The sequence below is a fragment of the Martes martes genome (genome assembly GCF_963455335.1).
Source record: "Martes martes genome assembly, chromosome: 13".
Classification (NCBI taxonomy): Eukaryota; Metazoa; Chordata; class Mammalia; order Carnivora; family Mustelidae; genus Martes; species Martes martes.
In genome coordinates this window covers 74,180,402-74,207,651 of record NC_137901.1, presented here as the reverse complement: position 1 = coordinate 74,207,651, position 27,250 = coordinate 74,180,402, and positions in this window count along the sequence as shown.

Below are 27,250 nucleotides of genomic sequence, written 5' to 3'. Positions count from 1 at the left end.
CATGATCCACCCTCCCACCTGATCTGGCCAGGGGGCATGCATGGTCCCAGAGGAGCCACAGTGAGTCACAGCAGGCAGAGCCATGGGACTTGGGAGGCTAGAGGTGACTACCACTGCTTTCATGTGTCCCCACAGCCAAGTCCCTTTCTCTTTCCTGGCTTCCATGTCCTTATCTGTTAACCAAAGGGGTAGGTCATTTATTCATTCAACTTCTATGTGCCCAGTCCAATGTGACCTTCATGGATACAACAGTGAACAGAACACACTCCATGCCCTCTAGGAGCTTAGGGTTTTGTGGGCAAGACAAACAGGAAAGAATAATATAGTCTGTCTGTCCATCCATCCATCCATCCATCCATCTAGTCAACAAATATGTATTGAGTATCTATTACATTCCAGGTAATGTTCTAGGTGTTGCAGATTTAATAGTGAGGAAAACAGATAGAACTGCTGTCCTCACAGAGCTTATACTCTAGAAGGAAAGCAAGACAGTAAAGGTATAGAAAAGTCCATGTATAAGATGTTGGATATTGATAGATGTCATACAGAAAAATGAAGCAGGGAAGGGAGATGCAGAGCGATTGGAGAGGTCATGGAAAGCTGTGAGAAGGTAACCTTTGGGCAACAGCTGCAGGAGGAAGCCACACAGGTTTGTGGGGGAGGAATATTCCAGGCAGCGGGAGATGCAGGAGCAAAGGCCCTGTGGTGAGCATGCACTTGGCAAGTTTCAGGAAGAAAAGAAGCTGGGGAAAGGGCGGAGAGTGGAGAGCCCTGTTGGCAATGGAGATCTTCGGGTTTTAATTTTTGAGTGAGATGCAGAATCCACAGACAGGCCTGAGCAGGAGTGTGGCAACCAGTCTTTAGTTTTCAAAAGATCACTCAGGGGGACCTGGGTGACTCAGTTGGTTAAGTGTGTAACTCTTTTTTTTTTTTTTTGGTAAGATTTTATTTATTTATTTAACAGACAGATCACAAGTAGGCAGAGAGGCAGGCAGAGAGAGAGGGGGAAGCAGGCTCCCTGCTGAGCAGAGAGCCCAATGCAGGGCTCGATCCCAGGACCCTGGGATCATGACCTGAGCCAGAGGCAGAGGCTTTAACCCACTGAACCACCCAGGCGCCTCAAGTGTGTAACTCTTGATTTCAGCTTAGGTCATGAGATGGGGCCCTGTGTCAGGCTCCACGCTGGGTTTGGAGGCTGCTTGAGGTTCTCTCTCTCACCCTCTACCTCTCCTCTATGGTGGACCAGATAGGTGGGCAGAGAGGGAGGGAAGGGGAAAGGCGCAGAGCCTGGATCCATGTTCAAAGTCAGAGGTCAAGCCAACTGAAAGTGTTTAGGGATTAGGCAGAGTGTGAGGATGCCTCCAGGACTCTTTCCCTTGGTACTGGGGATGGAGAGCTGCCATTGCTGATTTGGGGAAGCTCCGGGAGGGGCTGGTTTGCTAGGGAAGGAAGAAGGCTCTGAACACGATGCAGCCTAAGTCAAGTTTCAGATGTGCATTTTGCCAACCTGTCAGTCAACAGACGGACAGGCATCGCTTCAGTCCAGGAGAAAGCCCAGAGTGATGTTGGGCACAAATACCTAGGAGGGGCCCCTGATCCAGGCTGGGGGTGGGGGGCAGGTGACGTCCAGGCTGAGATCTGATGGGCCAGCTGGGACTGGGGAGGACCTTGACTTGCACCCTTTTCTCTTCCTCCCAGCTACACAGCCAGCTATGCCAGATTTCCGCTTCTGGTCTAGGCTCTGTTACAAGTTTGGCGGTGTGAGCTAGGAAAATTATGCAATGCAGTGTCCCTGAGCCTCAGTTTCCCATTGCAATGGGCTGAATGTGTGAGTGCCCCCCAAATTTGTATGTTAAAATCCTCACCCCTAAGGTCATGGTGTTAGGAGGTGGGGTCTTCGGGAGGTGAGGAGGTCATGTGGGTGGAGCCCTCATGAAGGTATTTGTGCCCTCTTAAAAGAGACCCCAGAGAGCTCTGTCTCCCGTTTTGCCATGTGAGGACACAGCAAGAAGAAGGCCATGGGGAAACTAGCAAGTGGGTTCTCCCCAGACACCAAATCTGCCTGCGTCTTCATGGAATTCTCAGCCTCCAGACCTGGGGGAAATACATGTTTGTTGTTGATAGGCCTCTCAGTCTGTGGTGTCTTGTTAGAACTGCCTGAGCAGACCAAACCCACCTACAAAAGGATGGCCATGTTCTAGACCAGTGGGACTTACATTTGGGAGGTGACAGTTTCCTTTGAAAATATGATTTAAAACTATGGATGCCTTCCCCATGCAGGCTTACGTGTACACACACACACACACACACGGGCATGCTATTATGCTATTTCAGGGGTTCCTGGGCCCCTGAAGCTCACTATGGCCCCTAGACAACACTTTCTTCTCTCCCCTTTTCTGATTCTTCCCTCCAGACTTACCACACTGCAGACTTTCCAACGAGGCCTCTTACTGCTCAGTCTCCAGCTTTGAGGACATAAGTCTGTGACCTTGTAGAATGTCTCCTTCCCTTGGAAGGAAACAATCAGGTTGGTGACTAAAGCCCAGGTGGGTGATAAGCTGGTCTGAGTTGTGTGTGGGTGCGTGCTCATGTGCGTGTGTGTGTGTTGTGTGTGTTTCTTCCCAGTTCTTAAATCAATAGTCTTTCACTCCGGGCCACTGGATGGGCTGGGCAAAGAGGGAAAAGCCAGCCCCAGATCGGAATGGGGTAAGGGTATGGTGTTTCCTGAGTAGGAGAAGGCATGAATAGGGATTAACTGGTCTACAGTTAAACACCAGTTGTTGAAATTCTTGGCACTGTGCTCTCCTTTCTGCCTTGCTAATTCTCATCCAGGGAACTGACTTACATATTTCCCTGGGACCTGAGGATCTTCTCTGCAGGCTGTGAACATCCAAAAAGAGGGCACTGGGTCAGAAAATCTTTATCCTTAGCATCTGACATAAGACTTGGCACAGATAGGTGCTGGTCTTGTCTTTTGCTCTAAGTGATGGAAGTACAACTCCAACTGGCTCAGGTAGAAATGAGAAATTCACTGGCTTCCCTAACTAAAAATTTTATGATCAGCTTCAGGCACAGTGGGATCCAGGTGAACAGCCAATATCTTCAGGACCTCTCTTTCCTCCCACCTCTCAGCTCTGTTTTCTGCCGGGCTGGCTTCACTCTCAGGCAGATTCTCTCACAGTGTTGGCTCCTGGCTGACCTTCTGAGGCCATAGGAAAGCAATCCAAGTAAAGAAAGCTTCTCTTTGCACATAGTTGCTGCAAATGTGGTGAGGAATTCTCAAGGGAGAAGCTTGGGTCACATGCCCTTCTATGGGCATGTTCTGCTTGGCCAGATCTAAGTCCTGGGCCCTAGGATTGGGGGTACAGGGCTGGGGACTGGGGATAGGGTAGGCAGGTCACAAGGTTCACCCCACTGGAATTATATGGACTACAGGTGGTGATGGGGTGGTTTCCAGGAGGAAAACCGAGGTTAGCTGAGAACGGGGGATGGATGCTGGGCAGGTGAGAACTAGAGACATCACTCTAATGCTTGCTCTGCATGCTACCATGACAAATGAGCACATGGCCGCTGGTGCTGGAGAAAGCATGATGGTCCAGGCAGTTAAGTCCGGGAAACATGAGTGAGGCCTGAAGCCTGGGCTCAAGTCCCAGCTCTGGCACCTGCACTTAGTGTGACCTTGGTCAGGGCAACTCCACCTCTCTGGAACTCAGTTTCTCTACCTGTAAAATGGGGGCATCTGGAGTAGATCACGGCTAGGGACTTTTCCAATCACTCAGTCATCCAGTTCTTCATTTTGTTTCTTTCCATCAGTATTTGCCGAAGGGCTTGGAGTTGGTCCAAACTGGATCTGAGTCCCAGTTGTGATGTTTACCAGCAGTTTTAGGCTTCACAGATGCCCCTTTTCAGGTGCGCTCAGCTGGGTCCTTCCCAGCCATTGAGCTGCACTGGCCTGGCTCCAGCCTCGGCTCACCTCCCCCTGCAGATGGCCTGGGTCACTTGCTACAGCCACTGGGCCTGCTCAGCCTGCAGTGACATGGCCTGAGGGCTGGACCAGCTTCCCCCAGATCCCCAACTGTCATCCCAGCTGACAGGACCAGACCCTTAGCAGCAGGGGATGCTGGTGCCTCTTCTTCCAGAACTGGCTTCTCTCGTGGCTGCCAGAAGGCTCAGGTGACACAAGCCAGAAGCGAGGAGCAGCTGGACCCACCCGTGACTAACGGGGGACAGGAGCTGGGCTGTGGAGCAGAGGAAGTTCTTGCCTTCCAACCCTGCCATAGTTCACGTGGCTTCTCTGGAGATGCCCTGCGTTCTGGGACTCCCGGCTGTGTTTCCGGGAGCATGTGTTGTGTCGGCTCACACTCTTTCCTTGCCTCAGTCCCTTTCCTCCACTTTGGTGGGGCTGGGATTCCATCCCCCAATAAAGCAGGAGCTGGTGACTTTTGCCTCAGGCTCTGTTTTCTAGGGAACCCAGACTGAGATACTACAGCTGTGTGATCTCGAGAGATTTACTTAACCTCTCTGAGCTTCAGATGCTGAATCTGTAAACGGTAGGTAATGACAGAGGATCTCTAACAGGATTGTTGTGGTGCTTAATGAGACAGCACAGGCCAAGTACTTGGCTCAACATATGCCAGTTTTCATTAGTATCATTGCTGTGAGCCAGGCGCTGGATCGTGTCACGGGAAACCAGTTATTCAACACTGAATTCCATGGATATTTACTGAGTGCCAACTTTGTGCTAGCCTCTGCTCCCAGGGAGCTCACAGTCTAGAAAGCAAGGCAGGGAATTGGGTGCTACAGTGTGATTACTGGTGGGTGGAAGACTCAGACGCCACAGTATGGTAGTCAGGGATGGTAATCAGGGATGGTAATCAGAGGTGGCTTCTCAGGGGAGATGAGGTTAAAGATCTGAAGGATATGTAGTTGTTACAGATGATGGACAGGTGAAGCGTGAAGTGTTCCAGACCGAGGGCACAGCATGGGCAAAGGCCTGGTGGTAAGGGAAAACATTTCAAAGAATATACTGGCCCATGTCACCCTCAAGAAGCAGGCAAATTACAAGAGAAACAAAAATGGGTAAGTATGAACTAATGAAAATGCATGAATATGGTCTTTGCCAAGGAGTGTGTGAGTTCTAGAATGATACTGTGCAGTATGGTAGCCGTAGCCACGTGGCTGTTTAGATTTAAATTAATTAAAATTAAATACAATTTAAAATTCAGATCCTCAGTCCCACTGGCAGCATTTCAAGTGCTCAGTAGTCAACTGTGGCTAATGTTGGACAGTATAGGTGTAAAACATCTCCATCATTGCAGAACATTCTATTGGATAGAGCTGCCAAATCACGACAGACTCCCTGGAGGAGGATGCAGATCACAGAGAAGGGGTTCTGGGAAAGTCCCGGGGTGGCATTGTCCTCAATCCCCAGGGAGAAAAAGGCCAGAGCTGGGAGGAGGGGTGAGAGTGTTGGCTCTGGAAACAATGCACAACCTGACACCTCTTTGGTCAGGGTATAATCTCTGGGTGTGTGCTGGCTGACAGCCTCTCACCTGGATGGGAGGATACAGGAATGCGGGAGGGGGGGTGGGGGGGGTGGGGGGTGGGGGGGGAGGGAATTGGCTGAGGGGCTGAACCAGGAAGTCCTCCCCCTCTCGAGGCCAGGAGCACCCTGGGAATTGTAGTTTGTCACTTCTGAGACTCCCTCAAAGCTTGACAGATGCAGAAGGGCTGATGCTGGACTGGGGCTGGGCATCTCTTGGGGCAAAGATTTGGGGAGGGCTGGTCAGAGCTGGGAATACACCTGGGTTTGGGGTTTCTGTGGGTGGTGGCAGAAGGAGGATTGTCTTCTCCTCTCTGGTGAAACACACAATATTTGGTTAAACAGAACCCTCAGTCCACACATTCTGGTTAATTGAGATTTGCCTGGGAGAGACAGGGAGTTCCTATAAGGTTAGAGAAGAGAGGGGGTGGATGATACACTGCTGTTGGTCATTCATGCATTTAACCCAATATTTATCGCCCTCAATATTTATCGAATGCTTGCTATGTGGCAAGCCCTGCTCTAGGCACTGGGAATCAGGAGTGAACAAAAGGGACAAAAGTCTCTGCTTCCAGGAGCTTTAGAGAAGGGAGCAGACAAGAACCAATGATTTGCCTTTGCTTCCAGAACATACAGCTGTCTTGTAAAAGCCGTGCTGAAGCGTGGATTTTGACAGATTTAAACTTTCAGTGCAACCATTCTCTGTCTCCTGTCCCTAGGGGTGGCAGTCATATTTAAAAATCACTGAGTTGGGTCTTTGATGATTGTGTTGAAGACATCCAGATGATAAAGGGGACTATCCTACAGTATAAGATGGCAGGAGGCCTCTACCTCACCATTTCGAGTGAGTTTGGGAGCCTTAGGCTGCTCCATGGTAAAATGGGGGGTGGTGGTCCTCACTTCAAAGGACTGTTGTGCAGATGGAAAGAACTCCTGCAACGGGAGTACCCTCCCTTACACACAGACACCAACAAATCAAGAGGGAGAGGAGGCGAGAGAGCTTCCCACCAATTCTCCCAAAGCCACAGTGCGATGTCTGCTGTCTCTTTACCTTTTCTGAGGTCTAACTGACTTACAATAAATGCTTATGATTTTAGGACCTCCAGTTATTTATGCCCAGTGCATTTCCTCGGGAGGCTGTGTCACCAATGCAATTCGATTTATTTGTGCAATTCTTTTTGAATGTCTGTAAGTTCCACAAGAGCCCAGATATTGCTAGCTGCACCTACTACCACTGGGTGCTCAGGCCCAGCCTATAGTAGGTGCTTAATAAAGAGGGATGGCATGTAAACGAGTGAAAGATAGCAACACGGGCATTTTCTTGTTTAGGGGCGACTTCCTACAAGTCTCTCAACTTGTTCCAAAGTCTTCATACCCCTGGCCCCCACCACAACCCAATGGCAGCAGGCGTGCCCCACAGCAGGCGCCCCCCTCCACCTCGCCTCCACTGTAGCTTCCCACCACGCCCGCGGGCTCCGCCGTGTAGTGATCCTGCCGGCCGCGAGGGGGCGCGAGCGCCTCGCGCACATTCCCCTCTGCTCCTGGGCGGGCGCCCGCAGCCAGGACGATTCAATGGCCGAAGGTTTACCCAGCGCCTCCTGAGTTCCTGGGCTGCCTTAGGCTCTCGGGAACGCAGGCCCCACGGCAGGCCGGCGCGCGTTGCGGGGGGATCCCGGCCGAGATCTCGGGATGGTCCCGGGAATGCGCGCAGGGACCACGAGCACGTTCCGAGTCGCGAGCTGCGGGGTCGGCCTCGCAAACCCAGAACGCTTCCGGGAGGAGTGCTCGCCCCCCCACCCCCGCCCCGCAACCGCGCTCGCGACCTCTGACCCGCCCGATAGTCCCCAGGCCTAGGAGCCTGCGGCGCTCGCGGGTCTGGCCGGTTGCGCTCCGCCCCGGGACCTTCCGCGCAGGCGCCGACGGCCGCGGTTCCCATGGCGACGGGGGGCGCTTCCCCGCCCGAGGCCCCGCCCCCAGCAGGCTAGGCTGCGCGGGGCCGCGGCGGCGCGGGCAGGTGCCGCGGGCTGCGGGCAGGTGGCGGCGCGGCGCGGGCAGGCGGCTGCGGCTGCAGGGTAGGTTGTGCGGCGGCCGCCGGCTGTGGGGGCGGGCTGTCTGTCCCCAGCGCCCGGCCCGCGAAGGGGCTGGGGAGGCGACGGTGGGAGATGGCCGCCAAGTTTCTGCTCGGCTGAGGCCCCGGGAGAAAAGTTGGCAAAGTTGGCCGAGGAAGAGGTGGGGACCCGGTGGATCTCCCCCGGCTCTGGGTCTGCGTGGACGGGAGATCCCGATTTGGGAGCCTGGGGATCTGTCTCCCGAGACTTGCGAGTGGATCCCGCGGGAAGATCCCGCACAGGGCAGCCAATGGATCCCGCACCACCAGGCTGAAGACTTGGGAGTCGATCCCAGGAGTGGATCGGGCACCGGCGGCCTGAGGTCCCACTCCATCTCCAGCCTGGGGGTGGCGGGGGTCGGTGACTGGAGACTGGGAGCTAGTCGATCCCCACCACTTGTTCGCCCCCGCCCCGCTTGTCCGAGCCTTGGCAATGGATTCCGAGAGGAGATCTGGTGGCCGGGAGCTGGGGGATCGCCGGAGATCGGGTACCCAGCCTGGAGCGGCTAGGATCTGGACATCCCTGCGGGTTGGAGGCCCGGAGGTGGGCACTGGGAAGCGGCGGTGCCCGGCGAGGCCGAGCCCGGGGCGAGAGAATCCTGCGGGCAGCGGGGGTGGTGGAGAGCAGCGCGCGGGGCCCCTCGGGAGCCGGGGGTCCGGGGGGTCCGGGGCCCCAGGGGTCCGGGACTCCAGACTTGCCCTCCCCTCCGGGCCTTCGCTCCCCTCCGCGCGCCTTCCCAGGGCTGAGGCGCCCTGATGGGATTAAGGTTCGGTTCCCCCCGCCCCCCCGCCGTTCCCGGGCAGGCTCGGAGGGCCCTCATCCCCTTGGCGGCGCCGCTCAGGGCTACAGGCAGGGCCCTCAGGAGGGGAAGTAGCCCGCTGACCCCCACCCGAGCCCTGACCTTTCCACACCCTCCTGACACACACTTGCTTCGGAGCCGGGGTGCCGCGCCCTGAAGCCCTGCTCACGTCTTGTAGCGGGGTGTGTGACCTCCGCGCGCCGCCTTAGGTGGCCTGGGCTTCCTGCCGGCCGGGGCTGAACTTTCTCTAGCCAGGAGCAGCCATTACCTTTTGGAAGGGAAAGGGCTGTACCTGTTGCACAAAGAAAGAGCCCTTTGCTTTGTAGCTTCTTTGTGACCTTGGGCAAAACACTTCACCTCTCGGAGCCCGGTCTCTCCTCGGGACAAAGTGGGGTGGGATTGGGGGGTCAGAGTTCTCCCTCTTCTGAGTGGCTGGCCCGATTAATAGGTGTGATAAAACTGGTAGGGGCTCTGTAAATATTAGTGGGCCCTCCTTCTGTGGTGCCTTCTTTCCCAGGTCCATCCCCTGCACTTCCCTTCCAGTATCCCAGGGAAGCTCCAGCAAGGCAACTCGATGTCTTTTTAAACTGCAGGATTAGAGAGCTATTTAACTCGAGCTTTCCTCCTGAGGGGTTTATGGCCCCTCTGATCCTCCTTGCAAGAGAGAAGCTCTGGGGTTTGGCTAATCAGTAACCAGGGCATTTCGACCAGGCTTCTCCCTTGGCTCAGCTTTCTTTTTCCTAATCCACGGAGCCTCCTGGACAAACATGCATTCACCTCCAGACCCTGGCATCTCATCCCTGGGACAGTTCCCAAGGGAGCGGTGCAGGCACTAGCTCCGGGCTTGGTGGTTGGAGGGGGAATCGTTTTTTAAAGGATTTGTATGCTTGACAAGGGTGCAGTTAACCTGAGAAAAGGGCAGGCTTCCGCCACGGGGTCTGGACTCATGGTTCAGCAGGGTGCATGAGCACGCTCATTCAGTCAGCCTGTGTGTGTCTTGAGCACCTACTATGTGGCAGACACAGGGCAATGTAGGCTCTGTCCTCCTGACATTACATTCTGGCAGTCCACTGAGGCTGCCATCAAGGCTCATTCTTGATGTTGGGGTTGCAGCCCTCACCCCAGATTCTGAGGGTGGAGAGACCCCCCCACACACACACTTGGAGGTCCTGGGGGCTTTCATTCAAGCCTGACCTTGACAGTGGAATAGCCCACTGTCTGGCCCTGAGCATATCTTCCCTCACGGCATCTCCAGAACACATCTCTGACCAATTCAGAAAAAGAACCCCTGAGGAGTATTTTAGATGTGCTTCATTCATTCATTCATGCATGTGTGCTATGCAATAAATATTTCAAGACATTGTGTCCAAGAGGAGGCCAGCAGTCACAGCGTTGAGGGGTAAAGCCTGGTGAAAGGAGGCAGTTGTCTAGAGGGGAGCGCTCTGGTAATGGGCAGAGGGGGTGATGCCTCCCTTCTGGCAGGGAGACAGGTGGGGGTCAGGGGGTTTAGTTTCTTGGAGAGCTTGCCAGGGGGAGAGGATGGTGTTGTGAGCCAGAAAAAGGGAACAGAATGGCCTGAATGCAGGAGGGAGCATGGGGTGTTGGCAGGAGACGCTGGCCGGGGCCAGGTCAGCCATTTGCAGGGATTAGGACTTTATTCCAGGGCTGTGGGGTGCTGTGGAAGTTTCTCTGTGGGAGAGGGTCAGATGTATGTTTTGGGAAGCTTGTCTTACTCTTAAGAGGCTCAGAGGCCAGGGAGGGGCTGCTAGAAAAATCCAGATGAGAGGTGGTTGTCTGAACTTGCATATGGACATTGGGTCAGTATGATGTTTAGGGAGCCATGTGGTTGAAGACCCTTCTGGAGACAGAGCAGTCTCTTGGGAGGAGGGATCCCCCTCTCCCGAGGAAGGTGGCCTGAAGATCATGCCAGTATTCCATCCAATTCAGCAGACCTTGCTGAGCGCCCCTGTGCTACCTGCCCAGGGATGGTCATAAACATCCACATCCTTGGGACTCCACACTTGCACATGGGGCTCATTATTCCCATTTCACAGATGCAGGACTCTGTAATGGGGCAGAGCAGGGATTTAAACTTCCTTCCAACTTGCGGCTTGTGGATGTTTGGAATCTGTAAGGTGGAGTCGATAAGCCTCAGGCTGGTGTGGCTGAACCAGGGTGCAGCAGGGTAAATAAACCCAGGGAGGCTTCCAGGAGGAGACAGGGATAGAAAAGAGAGAGCACACCTTTCCTGGCTGTGGCTTCGGGTATCGGGTATCGTACTTGGTTTGAGACTCAACTTCCTCAGCTGTAAAATGGGCTCACAGTGGGCTACTCCCCCTCGCTCAAAGGGTCGTTATGTGAGTTCAGGGAAGCAGTACACAGAAGTGCCAGGCACCGTGTGTGCACTGGTCTGCGCTCACTAAGTCATGGGTGTGATAATTACCATTTTGGCTTGTCATGAAGATGTTTCAGGTACCTCTCCCAACCTGATGTGTGTGGGGGTGTGGAGGGGGGCTGGGCAGCCACAGGTGACACTTGAGCTGAGTCCTGAAGGATGAGTAGGAGGCAAGGGGAGGACATTGCAGCAGAAGGAGCAGCCCAGGAGAAAGCATAGCTTAACTGGAGAACTGCATACTTATTGGTATGCCCAGAACACAGAGCGTGCTGAATGAATGAAAGATCATCAGGAATAAAAATCGTCTTCACTTTGTGTGAACATTCACTTTGTGTCACATTGTGACTCTCTAAATGCCCAAGCAGGGAACTTTTTTGCCAGGTTTGGGATATAAAAGAGGGCAGGAAGGGGGCGCCTGGGTGGCTCAGTTGGTTAAGCTTCTGCCTTCTGCTCAGGTCATGATCCTGGGGTCCTGGGCCAGAGCCTCATGTTGGGCTCTCTGCTCAGTGGGGAGTCTGCTTCTCCCTCTCCCTCTGTGCCCCCCCCCATTCATGCTCTTGCTCTTTCTCTGTCTCAAATGAATAAATTTAAAAAAAAAGAAGAAGAAAAAGAGAACAGGAAGATCTCCGTCTAGGAGTTCAGTATTCCTTACCCCACTCACTTAGGCAGATAGGACTGTGACCCCCAGATAAGCCTTATCCCTCTTAAAACCTCGGTTTCTTCCTCTGTAAGGTGGGATGGTTGGAGAGACTGTAAAGCACAGAACACATCAGAACACCAACTGTTTGCTGAACCCCCCATATGTGCCAGGCTCTGGGCTAAACTCTCACTCTCTTTTTTAAAAATTTTTCACAACAAACCTGGGTGATTCCTGTTAGGGGGACAGTGGGTTTTGGAGTTTATGAAGTTTATGGAGTTTTGAAGTTTTGGAGTTTATGAAGTTATTGGAGTTTATGAAGCCGAGGCTCTGGGAGTCCTATCCACTCCCACTATTCAAACTCCTATCATTTAGAAGCATTTGAGGGACACATACACACACACATTTGAGGGACACATACACACACACACACACACACCTTTCCCTTCATGTGGTGAATATTTTATTGAGCATCATATATGGGCAATTCAAAAGAGCCTCTGCCTTCAGGAATCCACTCCTCAGGAATCTGGTCAGTTGGATGGGAGGAAAAAAGTGGCAGGGAGGTCAAGGGAGGGCAGATGATTATGGATTGACTTCTGCTCCATACCACTGCTCTGTCACTTAATTGCTCAGTTAGATGACCTTTGAAATGTTCTATAGCCTTGTCTCTGTTAAGAATTTAAATATGTCCCCAGAGCGTCATCTTGGGATATTTACATTCCTAAGTCAGAAGAGGTACACACATGTACACTAAATATATTTGTATTGTGAGAGTAACATGTAACATACCAAGTACTTCAAAGATGGAAACATGATAGTATTTTAAGTGACAAGTGAGTCTTCCCGCATCAGCCCTTGTCACATTCTATTTATCTAAGTTGTTTTTTTAATTTTTAAAAATTTTTTAAAATTTATCTGACAGAGAGAGGGGGAACATAAGCAGGGGAGTGGGAGAGGGAGAAGCAGGCTTCCTGCTGAGCAGGGAGCCCGATGTGGGGCTCGATCCCAGGACCCTGGGATCATGACCTGAGCTGAAGGCAGCTGCTTAACCGACTGAGCCACCAGGTGCCTCAGTTATTTTTATGTTCACTCTGGAGCCATGTGGAAGGCATTGAATCTTGGTTTTGCCACTGACAGGCTGTGTGACCCTGGCCAGGTGATTTAACCTCTCTGAGCCCCAGTTTCCTCATTAGTGACCAGAGGTGAATCAAGGGTCTTCCTTCCAAGGATTGCTTTGCAGAGTGAAGGAGAAGGGCCCGGCAGGTGGTCAGTGCTCCGTGTGCAATGATTGTTACCGCTCTCTTTACATGTTGTAGTGGAGTCACTACCCTCCGCCTCCTCCACCTCTAGACTTTATGCTCTGAGAAGCAGAAACCCTGTCTGTCTTCACTTGTTTGCTCTGCAAACAGTCACGGAATCAACAGATGAATCTGTCTGTGTAGACATATTCTTTTAACAACAGTGGTGATAAAACAAAGAATTTCACACATACATTAAAAATAGATTTGGATTCTTTCCTGTTTCAGAATGTGTTGACTGACCCTACTCTTTAAAAAGCTGAATTAATACCCCAGTGCCTGAAGGCGCTCTTGGTTATTGAACAGATCCCCTCTGGGTGGGCATCAAGTGGCATGCTTTTTGCCGTGACACACAGCCGTGTGATAGACATCCCTGTTCTGTGTGTTTGCATGCGTCTTGCATTCTGGTTGGAGGGCGGATTCCAGGATGTGGAGGTGTTGGAGTAAAGGGGGTTTGGGATGTGGATCTAGCCTGCCCCATTTCCCTCCTGAGCTGTTGAACGTTTCACATTCCTCCTGAGGCCGTGGGAAAGAGAGCCTGCTGGTGTATTTTGGGATTGGGGAGGGGGCAGTGGATGGCTTCACCTTACAGGTGGCCATGGGGTAGCATTTGGTGTGACCGTAGGGAGGGTGATGGTTCCTGCAGGCGGCACCCTTTGCAGCCCTTGGGTTAGAACCCAGCCTTCTGGGGGCCGTGTCCTGGAAGGTATTTGCCCATTGTACGCACAAGCCCACCTGCTTCCCTCTAGGGATAGGTGACTTTGTATCTGCCCAGTTTGCCTATGATAATACTGTGTAACAAGCATTGGCCAAGTTGCAGTGGCCTTTAATGGCAAACCATTTGTTTCATGCTGCTGGGTCAGCAGATGACTCAGCTGAACTTGGCTGGGTTTTGGGGAGCAGCCTGGACATCAAACTTTGAGTTGGGTGTGTGTCTGCCCCACGTATCTTCATCTTGATACCCAGGCTGTTGGGCAGCCGCTTTTCTGTGATGGATAGCGGATGCTCAGGAGCTCAGTGGGGACCTGTGGTGCCTCAGAAAATCTCTACCAGGAACTCGGGCAGTAGTGTTCCTTCTGCTCTCTATTGGTCAAAACAAGTCACATGGCCGAGCCCAGCATCCGGCAGAGGAACATATACTCCCCCAGTGGAGGCTGAGAGGGGAGGGAGTCTGTGTTTCCTGAGCAGTAATACACCCTGTCACAATCAGGTTTCCGACAGGGGCAGGATGGCTGGGTGGAGGGTCGGCCGGGAGAGGACTTTGAGCATCGTGGAGCCTGATTTGTGTGGGACCCATCAGAGGAGGGCTCTTTCTGCATAAGGAGATCTGGTTAGAGCTGATAACCCAGAACAGGCAGTTCACCTGTGTGAGCCGTGGTTTCCCCATCTGGAAAATGGGAATAATGTGCCCTTTCAGGCAGAGCTGCTGTGAAGCCCAAACATGATATTGAGCAAGTAGGTATTTTGTGTCTGTGATGTGAAGTGTGAAGGTGGGGCACCATTATCTTGGTTGACTTTTTTTTCAAAAAAGATTTATTTATTTGGGAGAGAGAGAGAGAGAGCATGGAGGGGAGGGACAGAGGGACAGGGAGAGAGTCTTAAGCAGGCTCCGTGCTGAGTGTGGAGCCTGACGTGGGGCTCGATCCCATGACTCTGAACCAAAATCAAAAGTTGGACACTTTTCTGACTGTACCACCCAGGTGTCCCTTGACTGATTTTTGCTTTGGATTCAGTTTGCAGTTGCTCAGGCTGTGGTACCCACAGCTGGTGCAGCCCAGCCGGGGAGTACAATGAGGCCAGGGGGAGGCTGGGGAGGAGTCAGATTTACATTCAAATCCCAGCTCTGTCGCTGTGGGTCATATGACTGTCCACTCTCCTCATTACCCCTCAAGGCTCGGTTTTCCTGTCTGTAGAGTGGCTGTAGGGTCCATGCTTGTGACCATTGGTCAGGCTCTGCAACTCTTGGCATGCAGTGGACGACCAACTGCTGGTGCCTGTGAGTGCGACTGGGGTGGAACGTGGAATTCTGCAGAACTGGATATTCCCAGTACCCTGTAGGAATATGTATTCATACTGCCTGGGTTCAAATCCCAGCGCCACCACTGGGTGTGACTCTGTACCACACACTACTGTGTGACTCTGGACCAGGCAGTTAAACCTTGGTCCCTTAGTTTCCTGTCTGTAAACTGGGAGGAATACTAGCGTCTGCCTTGTTAACTGGGCTAATCCATAGCACATGCTAATGAATGTGTGTGCGTCAGCAGTCTCTTCATTACTGTCTTGTATTATTTTTAGTCTGCAAAAGCCCAGGGGGGTTCCTTCTGCTCTGGGAACCCGCAGGGCCTTGCGAAAAGGCGTGAGGAGAGGGATGCTTCTAGGACCTCAGCTTCTGAGCAGGTGCTCTGCCCCCTCTGCTGTGGCTAGAGGGCTGTCCATTAATGGGTCCCTGTTTCTATGACATTCTCTCCCCCAGGGCGCGCATTACCTGCTGGGGAGGGACCAACTGTCTTTATCAACCACACTGCACTCTAAACCTGGGCCCCAGTCCAGCCAGGGAGGAGCCCTGGAAGCCCTGCATTTCAGGAATGTTCCCACTGCCAGTGGTGGGAGGGCTCATGGGCTTCAGAAGCCCATGGTTGTGAGGCCACCCAAGCTAGGCACAAGGGGTGGAGGTCACTCACTCACTCCTTCATGTGTTCCTGCCCAGTCCTGTGCTGGGGAAAATGGGATTCTGCTGGGTGTCAGGGGTGGGTCTCTGAAGGAAGCTGGGTGGGCTTGGTAGAGATTCTGGGGTGCCCCACACATGGGATTCCTGTGTGACCCCAGGCAGGTCGCTTTACCTCTCTAAGCATTTCTTCATCCATCTGGTGAGTCTTGGATGGGCCAGAATGTCACTGGAGGCAAGAAAGGAGAGCCTTTTTGACGTGTGTGAACCTGGTGGTCTTCTGCCCGGGCCTCTGTGCCTTCAGAAGTTGCGGACTGAGGCACCCAGGTGGCTCAGTCAGTTAAGTGTCTGACTCTTGGTTTTGGCTCAGGTCATGATCTCAGGGTTGTGAGATCAAGCCTCACATTGGGCTCTATGCTCAGTGGGGAGCCTACTTGGGATTCTCTCCCTCTCCTTCTCCCCCTGGCCCTCCCCCTGCTTGTGCATGCTCTCCTTCCTCTCTCCCTCTCTCTAAAAATAAATAAATAAAATCTTGGGGGAAAAAAAAGAAGTTTGGGGTTGATGAGTGAGGCTGCGTTTCTTCCACTGGCTGAGACTTGGCTTTTGAGAACATTGCTGTTATTTATAGTGAAATAAAACCAAGAAGTAGGGAGTATTCATTCTTTCCTAGGCATTGTGCTCATCTGTGTTTCTTGTGATTCTCATGTCCCCATTTGACAGAAGAGGCTCAGAGAGGGAGTTGCATGCCCAGGGTCCCTGCGGGGAAGGGTGAATGCAGGTCTAGGCAGCCTGACCACAGCACCTGGGTCCTGACCCCCTCCCCCTGCTGCCTCCCCCAGGGGTAAAGCAGGACAGAGCTGGACCATCCTGGCCATCTGTCCTCTTTCCCTCACGTCATTGCTGTGTGACTTTGGGTAAGTGACTTGGCCTCTGAGCCTCAGTTCTCATCTGCAGAAAGAAGATGCTAGGATTTTCCCTGTGGGGTCCTTGTGGGACGGGGTGAGGTAACTGTATAAAGCTCCCTGCACTTGGTAGGCATTTGCAAGATGGGAACCCTTCCCCATATAAGATCACCTGGGGGTCTTTAAAACCAAAGTGCGTAAGATACTCCAAGGACTTGCTTTGTAAATCACGATATGAATCTCTCTTGCTTGTGGTAGCGGCAGAAATAGTAACAGAAGCTATAATAAGAAATAACAGTTAGCTTGGATTGACTGCTTCTTATATTCCAGCTCCTTGGACGGACACGTGGGTTTGTGCATTATTTTATCTCATCCTTAGCGGGATCCCTTCTTCAGTCCGTAGAGACAGGTATTAGTGTTGTTCCCATTTTACAGATGAGGAAGCCGAGCCTCTGAGAGCCAGAGCACTGCCCCCCACCCCACCTCACAGCTAGTGGCAGACAGGGAGCCCCAGAGCCCCTTTGTGTGTGAGTGTCATCAGTGGTGTCCCGCCCGTGGGGGACCCAGCTGTATTTTCAAAGGCTCTGGGTCAGGCTGCAGCTCCTAGCCCAGTGTTTATAGTTCTTTTCTTTTTTGTTTTGTGTCTTCAGTGACGAAAGCCCTTTCTGGGACCTGCCTGTTTACCCAGGGGGCGGTGAGACGCCGCTGGGGGGAAGGAAACTCAGGGTGTGTGGGGCTCTTGGCAGAAGGGGATGCCAGCAGGCACACTGGGGACCCTGAGGTCAGCGTGTGAACTGGCGCCGGCCGACCTGCCCGGATGCGAAGCCTGGGCCTTGGTGGGCTCCGTGCCTGCAGAGCACAGCCCTGGGCCCTGGGCCGGCCGTTGCTGGCGGGGGAACTCCCAGGGCCCTTTGGCCTGGGAAGCTGCCCACGATCATCTCTTTCATTTTAGGCCCTAGCTGGGAAACTTTTGCCTTTGTTTCTGGAACTGACCACCTGCTCGCCTGGGACTGTACTTGGCACGTGAAGGGATCCTAGGTCATGGGAGAGAACAGAGTGTTGTAGAACAAGTTCTGGGCCAGAAGTCAGGACTTGGTTCTAACACCAGCTACTCTGCTATGTGTCCTTGAGTGAGCCCCTACCCCTCTCTGGGCCTCTTTCACCAGGGAAGGGGAACTGGATGGGTCGCTCCCAGAAGCCTCTTACTTGCTCAGCTTGAGGTAGAAGTGGCAGAGGTCGGATTTGAACTCAGGCCTGCCTTCTGCAAACCCAGACTTCCTATAATAATGCTCGAGGCGGCCCGATGCCTTCTCCCCATCTTCTGTTGGCCCCGTGGGAAATACCGTCTCTCCCCTGAGAATTCCCATTGCAGTGCTTCCTTTCCTCCCCTGGGACAGTTGATCCTTTTCATCTTTGTTATTGATTAAGCATCCACTGTGTACCAGGGCCTGTGCCCGGCCCTGGGGCTGCTTGAGATGCGGACTCCTGCCCTCCCAGGGGAGCGAGACGAGGAAGCAGAGAATGGTGGGCTCAGGGCTATAATGGGAAGCCAGGGGTCACCATTCTCCCGGTCCCCCTTCTGTCAGCTTTGCAGCCAAACTGTTTCCCATGGTGCTTCCGGAATTTGGGGATGCTAGTTGGCAACTGGCAGACCACCATCTTGGAGAGGCGACAGGTGCCTGGTGACTGTCTGTCGGCACTAGCTCCGGAAAGGAGGCCCTCAAGCCTCCCAGGATCGCCTTTGTCCATGTGCCTTAATCACAGCCCCTCTGCTTTTCCTTAGTCCAGTTCATTAAAAGTGGGGGGTTTGTTGGAAAAGGGGGGCAGCAAAACTCTTGGGAGGAATTTTTGGAATGCCCAGCATGCTGGCTGACCCAGCAGCCCAAGTGTGAGCCATCTGCCCTGGCTTTCACTGGGGTCTGCTGGGCTTCCACAGAGGCTCTCTGGGTGTCACCTAGTTCCTGTTCTGAGGCCTGAGTCACCCTCAAAACGTGGCTCTTCCGTGGGCAGTGGCAGCAGCCTGAAGACACTGCCCAGGTTTGGAGCCATGCGGCCCTGGCTGTTGGGTGCACAACCACGGGAGTGGCTTCGCTTCTCGGCCTCAGTGTTCACACCTGTGAAATGGGGATGCTGGTGCCTGCCTCTGAGCTTGGTGGGGAGCTCTCAGCGAGGTCACTGGGTGAACGTGGGGTCAAAGGGGAGTTGCTGTCCGTTCTGTCCTGTTGGGTGGGTGGGTGGCGCTGTTAGGTAAGTCCTCTCCCCTCCCGGGTGCATGCCTCTCCCGGGAGTACTGGGGTGTTCTCATACCTTCGTAGTTACCTTTGGTGGGTCATTCTGCCTTATTCGGCTGTCCCTCCACACCTGGCATGTAGTGACTTGAGATTACTGCTTGTTAAGTGACTCTCGTTTCATTTTCCAAATTAGTAATTTTTATCCTCTCCTTGTCCTTGTTATAATACCCTTACATTATATACATTTACATTATAATACGATACTTTTTTTTTTCATTGTGGAGCATTTAGAAATATGGATAATCCAAAAGGAGGAGAATAAACTCTTAAGCTTAAACTTAACTCTTAAACTTCTAAAGATAACCAGTGGCAATGTTTTGAAGTATGATTTCTAGACTTGTCGGTCACACCGTGCATACGTCCCGACGACTGAAAGATGTTGGCACCTTGTCTTGGGTTTCAGACTGTTGGCTTAATTCTCAGCTGACTTGGTTCCAGTCCTGGCTCTGGGACCTCCTAACTGTGTGACCTGATGCAGGTCATGTCCCCTCTCTGAGCCTCCACTTCTCCTCTGCGAAGGGAGGCTGCCTGAGGATTCAGTGAGTTAATGTAGGGAAGGGATTAGAGGTGCGTGGCAAACAGCAAATGCATAGTTTCTGCTAGCTGTCATTTTATATATGTGTATATTTTTTTCTGGTGTAAGCAGTGAGCCCCTTTCCAGGAATGTTGGGGTATGCCACTGGTGAATTTGGACATTAGGCTCAGGGGACCCCCAGACCACCTCCTCCGGGGAGTGCCCCGTGCTGCTCCCTTTCAGGTCAAGATGGGGGCTCAGGGTGGAGCTTGGGCTGGGTGTGTTGGCCCACACAAAGTGTTCTGGATGCTCTTACAAGCCAGTCCTGATCCTTATCACTCAGGGACGTTTCCTGTCCCCGCGGAGGCCTGGGCGTTGTCCAAGTTACAGCAGCTGGATGGTCCCAGGGGGCTGGAAGTGGCCCCCTATAAGATGAGCTCACCAGGAACCCTTCCTCCTCCTCCCCTAGCTGTGGCTGGGATGTGAGGCTGGGCTCAGCTCCCCCTGGAATGAAGGGCAGGGTCGGCTGGCGACCTCTAAGAAGGGCTGAAAACTTGGAAGTCACCTGGATGTCAGTGGGACCCAGAGGGCTAGAGAGAGGAAGGGGTTAGTGGAGCCTGGTTTTTAGAGGTGAGTCTAGGGTTGGTGATACCCATGGAGGCACATGATTTCGCCCCCGACTTGCTCTGGGACCCTGGGTGAGTTAGGCAACTTGACCCACCCTCAGTTTCCTTGTCTGTAAAATGGGGCTAGTAGGAGGTCTCCCCTTAGAAGGTGGTTGTGGCACAATATGTGAAGGCTGCTGTCAGGGCCATGTTCACATGCCCCTCTCCCGATTATCGTCATTTGGAACGTTTGTAACAAAAACGCTGATCGAGTACTTACTGTGATCATCACAGTGAATCCTTGTCGTGAACTGTCACCGCAGTTACTAATAACACTACTGTCTTGCCATCTGATTCCACATTGCTTGAGGGTCTCCCCCCCCCAATTTTGTTATTTATTTTAGAGAGCAAGAGCATGTGTGAGCCAGCGGAGGGACAGAGGGAGAGAGAGAATCCTAAACCAACTCTGTGCTGAGCATGGAGCCTTGACACAGGGCTCGATCCCACGACCCAGGGATTATAAGCCAAGCCGAAATCAAGAGTCAGAAGCTCAACCAACTGAGCCACCCAGGGGCCCCCTGCTTGAGAGGACATTTACCCGGGGCTCCACACCCTTGACTGTGTGATAAACCATCCAGCATGCAGTAAGCAATCAATGATAGGCCACCATAGTGGTTTGCTCTTTATTTTGCTGGTGCTCTGTGGGGCTGTTTGTACACAAGGCCGGTGACCCAGCCCAGCATCCATAATTGGGAGCGCCTGTCCCTGGGGCTGATCCTGAAACCCACGACTTGTTTGCATTGTCCATTGCCCCCCATTAGTGGTGCCCCAGGCTCCATTCAGCCACCTCAGCTGCTCTGAAGGATGGCTGCTAAATCCTGGGGGTACCCCTGGGGTTCTCCAGATCGAATATTGTCCTCCCAACGGCATGGCACCTCCCAGATGTCTCCCAAACTTGCGAATGAGTCATCTGGCTCTTGTTGTGGAACGTGGTACTGAATGCGCCACCAGAAACTATATTTTTGGGGGGCTGGACCACAGAGGGAGGAGTCTGGTGGGAGGCAGTGTTGAGATGCCTTGTGTGCTGCTGGCTTGGGCTGTGACCTGGGTGTCTCCTTGACCTGGCTGTGCCCTTCACGATCCATGGTCTCCAGACGGGTTTCTTGGACAGTGCTCCCGTGGGGAGCACGATCCTGGGGGATTTCTACTTCTAGAGTGTGTCTAGTGTGAGGGGGTAGCTGTAAAGTCAGTGGCTGGACCGGGCCTGAAACCCAAGATGATGCTAGAGAGAGATGCTAAGCTCGAAGTATAACTGTGTGGGTGGTTCTTACTACAAAAACAATATAGAGTTATTGTAGAGGGTGGTTCTTATTGCAAAAACAATCCAGATTCGTTGTAGAACACAAGCAAAACACACACATACATCAAACACTCCACCAAAATCAACCAAAATGTGAACTGCCTAGATATATATTACAGTGCTTAACAGTGGCTAAAAATAATACGATTAATGCTCATTGAGCACTCACTAAATGCTTTACATGCTTTATTTCATTTTGCCTATTCAGAAAACCATACTTCAGACAACCATACTCATGAGAGATTTGAATTCAGGACCCTGTACTCATGAACACGTGGCCAGAACCTCTCAAATGATGTGGTCCTCCATTGATTCTTCCATCTGCCCTCCATCTACTTTTCCATTCCTTCTTCTATCCATCCTTCTTTTTACGCATCTATTTTTTTCCTATCCACTGACCCATTTACCCATCTGTCCATTGATCCATCCATTCTTCCATCCTTCCACCTACCTATCCATCCAACTACCTTTCTGTACATCTACCCATCCACCCATCCATTCACCCCCCTTTAATTTACCCACCATCTCTCTGTCCATCAGTGTATACATCATGCATCCATATATCCACCCATCTACCCATTCATCCTTCTGCCCTTTCACCCATCCATCCATGTACCCATGTGTGCATACATCCATTCACCCACCTGCTTACTCCTCATCCATCCATCCATCCATCCATGCATCCATCCATCCATGCATCCATCCAGCCATCCATGCCTCCGTCCATCCATGCCTCCATCCATCCATCCATGCCTCCATCCATGCATCCATCCATCCATGCATCCATCCATTCATGCATCCAAGCCTCCATCCATGCATCCATCCATGCATCCATCCATTCATGTATCCAAGCCTCCATCCATCCATCCATCCATGCATCCATGCATGCATCCATCCATCCATTCATCCATCTATCCCATGCAACTATTTATTGAGCACCTTCTCTGTCCCAGGCACCTCTATATTAAGGATATGACAGGATTCAGTGCCTTGATGGGCCAGACATTCTAGAGGGGAAGGAAGCAGGTTCACGGTCCCCTTAATAAGACAGGCAGTTTTATTTAATTTTTATTTTACTTATTTATTTTTTTGAGAAGTGGGGGAGCATGGGGGGCTGCAGAGGGAGAGGTAGGAAGTGAATCTTAAGCAGGTTCCATGCCCAGCATGAGCCCCATGCAGGGCTCATCTCACAACCCTGAGACCTTGAGCTGAGCTGAAATCAAGAATCAGGTGCTTAACCGACTGAGCCACCCAGGTGCCCCTAATATCTGTTTTAGATGGGAATAAGGGGATGGCTCTTTGAGAAAATTAACTTTAAGCTGAAGTGACCTTAAGGCAACAAAAGAGCTATCTGAAGAGCCTGGGGGGCGGGAGGAAGGGTTCTGGGCAGAAGAACTGACAAGTGCAAAGGCCCTAAGACAGGAGCAAGTTGGAAATGCTAGAAGAACCAAAAGAGCAGAGGAAGCCAGGCGGGAGGTACAGTGCAGGCTAACATGGGGTTGATGGTAAGCGTGGAGGCCCTTCGTGATAGGATGTGGGTTTGGGTTTAAAGAGATTCTTCTGGCTGCCTAGCAGAGAATAGACTTTGGGTTGAGGCAGGGAGGAAGCCTGGAGGACAGGGAGGAGGTGGTTGTCCTGCAGGTGACAGAGGATGAGGGCAGAGGTGGAGGACAGCCCTCCCCAAGACCATTCCCCCCCACACCTGCCCCTCTGCAGTCTGAAAATTATGTATTTTTTCTCTAATGTCTGTCTCCCCTATGGGACTAGAACCCTCAGGAGGGCAGGGACTTTGTCTAGTTCACTGTCCTGTTCCCAGTACAGTGCCTGACATACAGCAGGTGTGCTCAGTAAATATTTGTCTGATGAATGACTGGTGTGTCCCAAAGAAAATCTGGGTGAAAATCACAACGAGGTGGGTGAATAATAGTGATGACCAGATAAAATAGCCTATGTGGAAAGCGCTGTGCTAGGCTCCTGCCTTCCTGTCAGCCCTCCCCCTGCCCCCCTGCGCCTCCCTTGCTAGGCTGGACCTCAGGGAATTTTGGCAGCTCCTGGAGGCCCTGTCTTCTGGCAGGCCATCAGCCAATCCCTGGCTGGTTCAGGTCAGGCTCACTTTCGGGAAAGGACTTCTCAGCCTGGGTGGGGCGGGCTCGGGTGGGGCCTCTTGACTGGGTAGGAGGGACTTGTGTGCAGTTGAAGACAGAGGTTCAGAGGGCAAGCCCTGGTCTTCCTAGCCTATGACCTCAGGCAGGGTCCTGTCCCCTCCGTGAGCCTCAGTTTGTTTGCAGAGCCATGGGGGTGACTGGTAACAGCGCTGACGTCTGTCTATCCCCCGGGATACTCCAGACACTGATAGCTCACGTAGTTCTTATGGTGGCTTCAGGAGGTGGAAACTCTTCTTGTTCCTGTTTTCCAGATTAGGACCCTGAGATCTGGAGAGGCAAAGTCGAGCCCCTGTGCCCACTCAGGAGGTGGGACTTGAACCCACCCATAGCTTGTGCTTTGAGGATCTAACGTATCAATTCCATGTTTCCCAAGTTCTGGTCATTCTTTATCACCTTGAGCATTGTTCCTATTTCTGTACCACCTGGAGTGTTCCTCAGTTAACCTCCTTCTTGAACTTGACTCACCTTTTTAACAGCAGTTTTATCGAAATAGAATTCACGTACTATATGATTCATCCAGTTAAAGTGCCTGGTGGGCTCAGTCGGTGGAGCATGTAACTCTGAATCCCAGGGTTGTAAGTTCAGCCTCACGTTGGGTACAGAGATGACTTAAAAACAAAATCTTAAAAAAAATAAACTATACAGGGGTGCCAGTCAGTTAAACGTCTGCCTTCAGCTTGGTTGTAATCCCAGGGTCTTGGGATCGAGCCCCACATTGGGCTCCCTGCTCAGTTGGGGAGCCTGCTTCTCCCTTTCCCACTCCCCCTGCTTGTGTTCCCTCTCTCACTGTGTCTCTCTCTGTCAAATAAATAAGGTCTTTAAAAAAAAAAGTATACAGATTCAGATTACAGTTAAAAATATAAATATGGTACAAGCTTTCAGTTATAAAATAAATCAAGGAGGTGAAAAGTAAAGCCTAGGGAGTGTGGTTAATAAGACTGTAATAATGTCATTTTGTGACAGACGGTGACTACACTTAACCGTGATGAGCACTGAGTAATGGAGGGAATTGTTGAATCATCATGTTGTACACCTGAAACTAACAATATTATGTTAATTATATGTCAGTAAAAAAAAGAGAAATACCATATGACCCAGCAGTTCCACTTCTGAGTATTTATCTGAAGGAAACAACACACTGAGTCAAAAAGATATAGGTATCCCGTGTTCATTGCAACATTATTTATAATACGTAAGGTATGGAAGCAAGTTATGCGTCCATGGATAGGTGAGTGGATAAAGAAGATGTGGGCTATAGACAAGGGAATATTATTCAGCCATTAAAAAGAACATCATTTGTGACGTGGATGGACCTTGAGGGCATTATGCTCAATGAAATAAGAGAAAAATAAATACCATATGATTTCACTTCTATGTAAAATCTAAAAAAAATCCCCCCCCAACCAAACAATCAAAACAAACCAAGCTCATAGATACAGAGAACAGATGGGTGGTTACCAGAAGTGGGGGCTGTTGGGGGGGTAGGAAAATGGGTGAAGGGGGTAAATACAAACTTCCAGCTGTAAAATCAATATGGGAATGCAGTGTCAGCATGGGGATTCTAATTCGTGATACCATATGGCATATTTGAAAGTTGCTAAGAGAACAGATCCTAAAAGTTCTCATCACAAGAAGAAAAAAAAATTTTGTAACTATGTTGATAGATGTTAGCTAGCACTATGGTGGTGATCATTTCACAGTGTATTCAAATATCAAATCATTGGGCTACCTGGGTGGCTCAGTCGGTTGAGTGCCTGACTCTTAGTTTTGGCTCAGGTAGCGATCTCAGGGTCATGGAATTGAGTCCCACATTGAGCTCTGCACTCAGCTCAGCATCAACTTGAAGTTCTCACTCTCCCTCTGCCCCTCCTGCTTGTGTTTTCTCTCTCTCTCTCTCTAAAATAATTAACAAATAATTACTGAATCATTGCGATGAGTCCCTGAAGTAATTATGTTTTACGTCAATTAGACTTCAGTAAAAAAATAAAAGTGTATAAAAAGCAAGAAAAATTTGTTAATGATTTTATTTACCCATTTGAGAGACAGAGAGAGAGAGAGAGAGAGCGCATGAGCGGGGAGGAGCAGAGGGGAGGGAGAGGGAGAGAGAATCTGAAGCAGACTCTGCTCTGAACACAGAGCCCAACGTGAGGCTCGATCCCATGACCCTGAGATCATGACCTGACCTGAAACCAAGAGTTGGATGCTTAACTGACTGAGCCACCCAGACGTCACCAAAGAAAAAAATTTTAAAAAGTGTACAATTCAGTGGTTTTTATATTCACAGAGTTCTGCAACCTTCACCATGATCAATTTTAGAACACTGTTATGACCAGGTGAAGAAACCATGTACATATTAGCTATCATTGCCTCCTTCCCTCCAATGACCACAGCCGTGGGTATACCAGCATTCATCTCCTTTCTGTCTCTAATGATTGGCCTGTTTTGGATATTTCCTGTAAATGGACTCATACAATGTGTGGCCTTTGGTGACTGACTTCTTTCACTTGGCATAATGTTTTCAGGGTTCCCCATGTCATAACACATGTCAGGACTCCATTCCTTTTTGTGGCTGCACAATATTCCATTGCGTGGATATACCACATGGTGACTTGTTTTTTAAAAACTTAAACATTTTATTTTTTTTTAAAGATTTTATTTGTTTATTTTAGAGAGAAAGAATGAGAGAGAGAGAGCACAAGAGAGGGGATGGTGAGAGGGAGAAGCAGACTCCCTGTTGAGGAGGGAGCCTGATGTGGGCCTCGATCCTGGTACTCCACAATCATGACCTGAGCTGAAGGCAGTTGCTTGACCAGCTGAGCCACCCAGGCACCCCCAAAACTTCAACATTTTAAAGATGTTCGATGGGCTAGTTATATTTGATGTAACACATGGAAAGATACCACACACACGCTCTGGCATAGTTGGGACCTTGCCTCATGAACTAAGACGAGTTGCCTGCTTTTTATATTCGGGATTTGGGAGCAGGTGCAACAAGGTATTTATGCTCGTCCCATGGATGAGGAAAGCACACGCTGTTGTGCTCAGTTTTGCCAACATTTATTATGCTCAGGCTGTACACTGCGCCCGTCCGCATATTGGGTTGAAACACCAACATGCTGGTTTTGGAGGTCAGCAGGGGTGGAGTACTGTAATTTCATAGGGTATACCCTTTGGATGGCCCCACCAGGTGGGCGATAGCAAGCCCTTTTTCCAGATGAGAACCCTAAGGGTCAGGGAGGGAGGTGACTCAGCATGGGGACCCACTGTCCCCGCTCATTTCCCTTGGCCTCCCTTGGCACTGGGTAGTGACACTGCGGACTCACCAGTGAGGGACAGGCACTTTTCTTGGTTCGGCAGTGGGAATGGGTTTCCCTGCACCATCCACACCCCCCTTGCTGCAGCGTGGTGTCTGTGTGCCTGGTGGCGCACACTGGCCAGGCAGCTGCCTGGGGACCGGGCAAGTGTCCCAATCCCTGGTCTTCAGGACTTCTGACAGCCCGGTCCTCCCTTTCCCTGCCCTGCAGTCCTGGGAGGGGCAATGCTGAGCCATCATGTCACCCTGGGGAGGATCGCTCCACATTTGGCAGTGCCCTGTTGGGGAGCAAGGTGGCAGAATCCCCAGGGGCGGGCATTGGATCCGGCCCCTAACAAGGCTGTCTGGGTTTTCCTTTCTAGGGGAGGGAACAGAAGGCTTGAGGAGGATGGTGAGTGTTTCACTCAAGGTCACATGGCCAGGTAGGAGCTGAGCAGAGACAAGACGTCAGGATTCCTGCTTCCTGATTCATACTCTTTCCCTAGGACACCCTCCTGGTGCCCCCTCGCCCTTCCATGCCCCACCTTTGGTGGAGGGACCTGTCTATGCCACCCGCCTCTAACAGGTGTGATTGGGGTGCTAAAGCTCCAAGCTATTTGGGGGAGCCTGAACCCGTAAGCCTTGGGCACTCCCATGGGTGATGCAGAGAGCCC